The sequence below is a fragment of the Cibotium barometz genome, chromosome 22 (assembly GCF_041138505.1).
Source record: "Cibotium barometz isolate CiBa-2024 chromosome 22, ASM4113850v1, whole genome shotgun sequence".
NCBI lineage: Eukaryota > Viridiplantae > Streptophyta > Polypodiopsida > Cyatheales > Cibotiaceae > Cibotium > Cibotium barometz.
The window spans coordinates 57,600,546-57,609,780 of record NC_141067.1 but is presented as its reverse complement, the minus strand read 5'-3'; positions in this window follow the sequence as shown (position 1 = coordinate 57,609,780).

The following is a 9,235-nucleotide window of genomic DNA, read 5'->3' as shown; positions in this document are numbered from 1 at the left end:
GAGATGCGCAGGCTCATGCCTTGATTGCGCTGTCTGTCAAACGTACCATTATCCCACATATTCGCTCCTGCAGGACTTCTAAGGATGCTTGGGATGTACTTGCCACATTGTATCAGGCAAGAAATGAGGCTCGTGTTGCTTACCTCCGAAAACAGTTGGAGAGTGAGCATATGAACGAAGGTGATTCTATGGATAGCTTTTTGACAAAGATCAAGGATTTCAAAGAGCAGCTCATTTCTGCAGATGAAATCCTGTCTGACAGTTCACTTGTGCAGACTGTTTTGAATGGTCTACCAGATTCTTATCAGGGTTTTGCTTCCACTCTTCGCTTGATGATGAAAGGCAATCCCAATGCCTTATCATTTGAGGAGTTAGTTTCTGTTTTGCTGCAAGAAGACCAGTCAAGGCAAAACAGGAATATTATGCGTGTCGCAGATCAAGCTTTCGTTGCTAGTCAGAGAAGCGGGAAAGGTAAAGCTGGCTTTTCTTCTAGTAAGCAGAAATCTGCAAATGCTGCGCAACCAAAGAAGGAAGACAAAGATGAGAAGAAGGGTGACAAACAGAAGACATTTTGCAAGTACTGTAAGGGAAATGATCATGTCATCAAAGCGTGTCCTAAGCTGGCTGCGAAAGAGGCTAAGAAGAAAGAGGCTGGTATGGCTGTTGCAGATGCCTCTCCTTCTAACAATGAATCTGCTAATGTTGTGCTAGATACAGAATGGGCATTCAATGCGCAGTGCAGTTATGACCCATCTTTGCATGACACATGTATGTCTGCAGTAGATTCAGATGTATGGTACTTTGACAGTGGTGCCACTAAGCATATCACCTCGCAGCGCAGTTTATTCACTTTCCTTGAGTCTGCTCCCACAGGGAATACTGTCACTTGTGCCAATAACTCCTCTTATCCCGTTGAAGGAGTTGGACAGATTGTGCTGAATGTTGCAAATGGCAACACCTTTACACTTTTTGATGCATTGTATGTGCCAGGGATCAAAAAGAATCTGCTGTCAGTCTCCGCATTTGCCAAAACAGGTTTGGTTGTAAAATTTGTGGATGACAGATGTACTGTTCATGATCTCTCTTGTGGTGACATCATTGTAGCATCTGGTTCACTATGTCGAGGGCTGTATAAGCTCAATATGGATGGCAAATGTGTAGAGGATTCAGCATGTGCTATTATGGATACGCAGGCTATTTCAAATGCAAAACTGTGGCATGCACGTTTTGGTCATCTGAATTTTGCAAGTTTGCTGCGCCTGCAGAAATCTGAAATGGTGTCTTCTTTGCCTAAGCTTGAGGCACCTGTCAAGCATGTTTGTGAGGGCTGCATATTGGGTAAAATGCAGTGTGCTTCCTTTCCCAAAGATGGATCAGTGAGAGCTGAACGCAGATTGCAGCTTGTTCACAGTGATGTTTGTGGTCCCATGCAAACTCCATCATTTGGAAACTACCTTTACTTCGTGACTTTCATTGATGATTTTACCAGGCATGCATGGGTATATCCTTTGAAGGCAAAGTCCGAAGTGTTTTTGTGCTTCAAACAGTTTTTGGTTATGGCTGAAAATGTGTCAGAAAGTAAGATGGGCACCCTCCGTTCAGATCGAGGGGGGGAGTATATGTCTTCAGAATTTAATGCATTTCTGGCTGAGCGTGGGATAAAACACCAATGTACAGTGCCGTATACACCACAGCAAAATGGTGTGGCTGAGAGAAAAAACAGGTCTCTCATGGAAATGGCAAGATGTATGGTTAAGAGTCAAAGTCTACCACATGGTTTTTGGCTTGAGGCTGTCATGTGTGCCACTTATGTACTAAACAGGTGTCCCACCAAAGCATTACAGGTTGTCACTCCATATGAGGCTTGGCATAGCCGCAAGCCATCTGTTGGCCATTTACGTGTTTTTGGTTGCCTGGCATATGCATTAGTGCCTGTGCAACATCGCAGAAAATTGGATGACAAAGCTGTCAAATGTATTTTTGTTGGATATAGTGCTGAGAGCAAAGGCTATCGTTTGTATCATCCACAGACAAAGCGCATTTTGGTTAGCCGTGATGTTGTATTTGTGGAAGATGCAGTTCAGCCCTTGGTTTCATGTACTAAAGAGACAGATATCAGCTCACGTGATGTCTATGATACATTGTTGCCTCTTTTCAGTGGTGCACAGTCAAGTGCAATACCTCATGAGGCAGTTTTTCAGCCTATGCAGGTTTTAAATGATGGCACAGATCAGCCTATATCTGATGCAGATGTGCATGATGCACTTGAGGATGAGAGACAAGAGATTGAGGGCTCTAGGAATATGCCTAGATGGCTGGTGCAGACTTTGCGTGACAGCAAGTTGGATGCCCCTTTGTCTAGTCGCACTCGTTCTGGCTCTCATGGTGCCTCTTATGCGTCAGATTGTTATGCATTGGCTGTTTCTAGTATGTGCGATGAAAGTGAGCCTGTTTCATTTGATGAGGCACAAAGTTCAGAAAATTGGATGGCTGCTATGCAAGCAGAATACGATGCTATTATGAAGAATGGTACATGGTCTTTATGTGACTTGCCCCCTGGCAAGAAGGCCATTGGCACTAAGTGGGTATACAAATTGAAGCGTAAGCCTGATGGCACAGTGGATCGCCATAAGGCTAGGCTTGTTGCAAAAGGTTATGCTCAAGAGAAGGGCATTGATTTTGATGAGACTTTTGCTCCCACATGTCGTATGACCACTGTTCGTAGCATCTGTGCATTAGCAGCTCATAATGGTTGGAATGTACATCAGCTGGACATAAAGACTGCGTTCTTAAATGGAGATTTGCATGAGGAGGTGTATGTATCGCAGCCTCGTGGTTTTGTTCAAAGAGGGCAGGAAAACAAAGTGTGCAGGTTAAAAAAGGCTTTATATGGTTTAAAGCAAGCTCCACGAGCTTGGTATGAAAAAATACATGCATATTTGACTGCACATGGGTTTCAGAATAGTCCAACAGAAAGCACTTTGTATGCTAAACGTGTGGATGGTGTACATCTAATCATTGCTCTCTATGTCGATGACATGCTGCTCACAGGACCAAATGAGAGTCATATTGCTGATTTTAAGGCTGATTTGAATGCCTCTTTTGAGATGTCAGATTTGGGGCATTTGCATCATTATTTGGGGATACAATTTAAGCAGTGTGATGGAGGTATTGCTTTGTGTCAAACAAAGTATATTGAAACATTGTTGCGGAGATTTGGCCTTGAAGACTGCAAGCCTATTGCTACTCCAATGGAGACAGGTTTGAAGTTGAGTCTTCATGATGCTGGAGATCACTTTGATGTCACACTCTATCAGACAGCTGTTGGTTGCCTCATTTATGTATGCATTACGAGGCCAGACATTCAGTTTGCAGTCTCACAGGTGAGCAGATTTATGCATAGCCCAGGCATTAAGCATTGGCAGGCAGTGAAGCGTATTTTTCGCTATTTGATTGCCGCCAGATTTACATGCTTTTTCAGATTCTGACTGGGCTGGTTGTTATGACACACGCGTGTCCACGAGTGGTTTTTGCTTCATGCTTGGAAGCTCATGCATATCATGGTTGAGCAAGAAGCAGCCTACTGTGGCCACTTCTAGTTGTGAAGCTGAGTACAGGGCAGCTTTCACAGCTACGGTTGAGTGTGTGTGGCTCAGACGCCTTATGGCTGATTTGGGTGTTGGGCAGCCATCTGCCACCACCATCTTCACTGACAGTCAGAGCGCATTGGCAGTTGCGCGGAACCCAGTGTTCCATGCTCGTACGAAGCACATTGAGGTGCACTACCATTATGTCAGGGAGAGACTCTCTGCAGGAGAGATCAGTTTGGCTTATGTGCCAACACAGGATAACCTTGCAGACCTTTTCACAAAGGCTCTGCCTCGTGAGAAGTTCGAAGCTTTTCGCAAAGCTTTGGGCTTACTCCCTTTTGTGGATTCGTCCACATAGCTAGACACTTCCCTATACATGAGTGCTAGCTCTTGTTCACCGCATCACTTCAGGGGGGATTTGTTACCATATTATAGTAGTGATGTGTGTGAACACACTTAGGACCGCCGGGGCACTTTTTCCCTCACTAGGAGGTTTTTTCCCCCGTGCATTGTATATACGCCCATTATCTTCTAGGGCTTGTTATCTTTCTATTTTGGCACTCATAATACACTACTGTGTTGTGCTCAAGCTTCCTCATCTTCTTGAAGTTGTGTGTGCATTCCTGCAACCCTAATTCCAACAATGCCAAGGGAATTCCTCTCTCATCATAAAATAAATCTATCTAAAATTTCTCTTTTCTTTAATAAAATATCCATTAATTCAATATGCCAACAATTTCACTTTTACTACTTAAATGATTGAATTCCAAATGTCATGGGAATTCCTCTTTTATCATTTAAATATTTCTCATACATAAAATAAATTTATCTAAAATTTATCTTTGAATTTAAATAAAATACCCATTAAATCCAATATGCTAGGAATTTCACTTTTTTCATTTAAATGATTGAATTCCAAATGTCATAGGAATTCCTCTTTTATCATTTAAATATTTATCATGCATAAAATAAATTTATCTAAAATTTATCTTTGAATTTAAATAAAATATCCATTAATTCCAATATGCTAGGAATTTCACTCTTCTTATTTAAATGATTGAATTGCAAATGTCATGGGAATTTCTCTTTTATCATTTAAATATTTCTCATGCGTAAAATAAATTTATCTAAAATTCATCTTTGAATTTAAATAAAATATCCATTAATTCCAATATGCTAAGAATTTCACTTTTCTTATTTAAATGATTGAATGCCAAATGTCATTAGGAACTCCTCTTTTATCATTTAAATAAAATTACCATAACTTTCTCTTTTCTTAATTATTTAATTATACATAAATCTTAAAAATTAGTTTTCCATTGAATGTGACAAAAATCATTCTTTTAGCCTGAATATTCAATCCTAGAATATGGTAGGAAGTCCTCTTTTCATGTTATGCATAAGAATGAATTATGTATCAATTTCTTAAAAATTTTGCCATAGCTCCGTTGCTATTACTGGCAAATTTTAATATTCTTGAAAAGAATAAGACATAGTAATGTAATTATGATAGTATAACTATGTCTTATTCTTGAAAAGAATAAGACATAGTAATTATGATATTATAACTATCTTTTAACCTTAAATCTAATTTATGGATTTATCTCATAATATTACCATAATTTTCAAGCATATAAGTGTAAAAAACCATTTTCTTAACCTCTAGCTTCACAAGCCTAGAGTTTGATTTGTGAATAACTTCTCCATGAGAAGCATGAATTGAATAGAGAATTGGTCATAGAAATGACCAATTCTTTGGGGGAGAGAGAGATAAACATACAAGCATTCTAATTTAATCATAAATGTAAACTTTTCTTAATTATTCATTACAACACTTAAGAAAAGCTTGATTTGCATTATAAACACTTAATTAAGAAATTTCTCAAGCTTGAGAGGGGTTGAGAAGTGAAAACATTGAGAATAGTATAGAAAAAACCATAAAATCACACTTTACCTCTTGTTTTTACTTGCTTCTCTATCATAAAAGAAGCCCCCAACCAATCAATTGGTTTGTGTGTTGAAAGGAAAGCTCCAAGGATGGTTGAAGAGAAAGAGAGAGAGAGGCTCCAAGGAAAGCTCCAAGGATGGTTGAAAGGAAAGCTCCAAGGATGGTTGAAGAGAGAGAGAGAGAGGCTCCACTCTCTCCAAAAGTAGATGATTTTTAAGGGATAATAAAAAATATCATTATTTTAGTATAATATTGGCATGGTATAGTTCACACATTTTTTTACAAAAGACTAAGGATCTATTTATACGTGAGGGAGGCCTCTAACCAAGTCCAACTAGGTTCTAGAATTTTCCAGGTTCAATTTTGCTGAATTTGGATAAGATTTGGCTCCCTTTTGATTTAGTTTGATCTAGGAGAGAGGAGAGATAAAAATATCACAATTTTTTTGAGTTAAAAACTCCACCACGTGTGAAATAGGCACCACGTGTGAAATAGGCACCTCCTTGAAGTCCCCTCTTCTCCTTACCAAGGTGTCAAAAATGTATTATTATACCAAAATATCTCATTTTTTAGTAATATCTCATAACTTTTAACTAATAAACCTTGTACTCAGTCAACTCTTCATCTTATGTGGGCATTTACTCATTTGTGGGTATTTTATTTTATTCATTGGATTTATCTCCTCCCCACACTTGGATTGATCCTATTGGCCCATAGGAACCTTAATTGGACCATAATTGGATTGATCCTATTGGCCCATAGGAACCTTAATTGGACCATAATCCAATTTTTTTTAAAAATCTAGACCCTTAGGCTAAGGTCCTTTATACACATTTTCAATTAATTCCAATTGTACATTGGAAAGTTCTTAAACTGAATTTCTGTTTTAAGGGAAACCATTTTAGACACTAGGAGGATTTTTATATCCAAAAAAATATCTCAATTCTGGACTACCTCCCTCTAGACATTTTTTCTCTCTAGGCCAAAACAGGATAAAATAGGATTTTTCTTCTATATCAGAGAGGGGAATACTTACAAGATCAGAAGGGGAGGTTCTTACACATTTACACCTCAAAAGCTGGAGGGAGGAATCTTATATCCTATCCCACTTAAAAAACGCGAGATGTCCTCATCTCGCAGCTGGAGGAGGACAACTCTTTCCCTTAAGATCGAACTGATTCTGGGGTTCCTTATAGTCTGGTCAACCCAACAGAATCCTGGGATAAATATCCCTTCATATAGAACTCATTATCAAATAACAATTCATTTAGAACATTTCATTCATATCCTTAACACAATAATGGTCCATTAGACCGAAAATTCCATCTGAACATTCCTCCATGGGAATTTTAATTATGCAGGTTTTTAATTTGTCATCCCTTTGAATGTAGCCTTCCAAGCACACAAAAAGACAGAAAATCCGGGCTCGAGCATGCAAAGTATATGCATTGGGCTCAGCCCATTGCCATAAAAGCTGCAAGAATCGCTCATACACTCAAGAATGGCAGACACATTCTCTCTCTCTCTCTCTAAGAAACCATAGCCTTACACACACAAAGAAACCCTAAACCTAGGTTATATTAGGGCACACATAAGATAGGCATGAAATCATCCTCTTCTTCATCCTCACCTTCTCCCTCCATAGCTAGAAAGAATTAGCACACAGAGAAGCAAGAACCAAGAAAGAGAGTTTGTGCCAAATTCAAGAGAGTTGAAAAGAAGTCGTGCATGGGTTGATAAAGGAAAAGTTGGTTGCAACTTCCCACACCTCCCAAGATCACACATCCTCCCTCTTTCCTCTTTTCTTTATTCAAATTTGAAAAACATTACATACTTTTAGACTTTAGGCTATGGCTTCAAATGTGTACAAGGATTATGGCTTGACTTGTCAACACAAGAGAGAGTTTATATGCTTTGGCTTGATATATGCGGACCTGCTAAATTGCCAAGCATTTACAAAGTTGTACGGCAACAAGTGTATGTCTAGGCTTGGATACAAAATAAACATGGGATAACATCATTCTTATTTGAGAAAAGCTGCATCTTCTTAGCCTATTTGATGTCAAAATTGGAGGCTATCATTCCTCCCACACTTAGCTTGTGAGCTCCCGCGAACAAAATATCAATGAAATTTCTCCCTTTTCACATACTTAATCACTCCTTCAAAAAACTCCTCAAACTTCATCACACTTCTTCAAACTCCTAACTTACTCTCCCACACTTACTCCATACTCCACCAAACATAGAATGAGGTGAAAAATCATCAACACATCCCCCACAAAAAACCCACAAACATCCTATGGAAATAATAATAACTCCTAACTTCAAACACCAAAATAATCCCCATCAAAAGATCATAATTTCATAGCTTGCCCTCACTCAAAATCTGCATGAAAATCTGCCACCCGCATTTACATACCCTTGCTACGCCAATCATAGTCCTCTTCTGATGCCCCTTCATAATGCTTTCCATCATAGACACCTTGAAAATCATCAAAATAGCCTGCTAAGTTCATCCTTACACCATCATGTGCAGGCTGATTGCTGCACTTTAAACCCAGCAATTTATCCCGACACTCCAACTGCTGATGCCCATCATCTGTATCCAGCATGCTGGTCCCAGTTTTGACGATTTGATTCTGCCAATGATATCCTATATGCTTCAAACCCTTATATGGAGAGGAGGTTGTTTCCTGGCCTTCCAAAAATAGTACCTGTTCTTTCTCTCTGTCTTCTTCCAGATAGCTACTTTGACCACTTCCCTGTCCAGATTCTATCCTCATAAACATCTCCCTGTAAGCCTCTATGTGATCCTGTAAAGCCAGCAAGTCATCCTCCTTATTCAAAAGTGCCTCTTTTAGAATAGTAATGGCTTCCTGGTTATGAGTCTCTCTCTCTTCTGCTGCACGTCTATACCGGCGGCTTCCATCAAAACTGCTGCCTTTTCTTCCTGAAGCCGTGTGATCATAGCCATGGCTTCATTCGTAGCTGTTGTGGATGCACACCTCTCTTCTTCCAATTCCATGTAAAGCTTATGAAGAGTGACTCTCTCGGACTTCAGTGCTTCCTTCAACATTTTTACCTCAATCTGAGTAGCACCACCCTCCACTCGATCTACTCCAACGGATGTTTCTGAACTCATTCCCACATGAATCCTCTTTTTGGAGAAAGCATTCCTATTACCAGTTTGAACGTTGCAAGACCATGCAGAATCAGGTAGTGATGCATCATCCATAAAACCCTGTAACCTAAAACGTTCATTCTCTGCCATTAAGCATGGATCCTGTGGAAACACATGCAAATCTGAAGAATCAAACAGTCGAGGAGGGCAACCTTTATCAAGTTTTTCTTCTTCAAGTATAGTACTGACACTCTTCAATGGCATCATTGTTGAGCTGCAAGATGCTTTCTGGCCAGGCCATGGCTACTACCTGGCATGGTACCTCGTGACATTTCACAAGAGAGGCTGCCTTCCTGAGCTTCTGTCTTTCCAAGGGTACTTCCTTGAAGCCAGTCATGTAATGCATCACCGTATTTCCTCTTCACAGTTTGCTGCCAGTAAGCTCCCCTGTTGTTGCTGCCTGCATCAGAGCCGGAAAATTGCAATGAAGGAAGCTGAACGTTTTTGGAATCTTTGGCCATACCTCCTTCCATTCCTCCTTTCAACACATTGGTGCTGCAACAGCGCAAAAGTCCC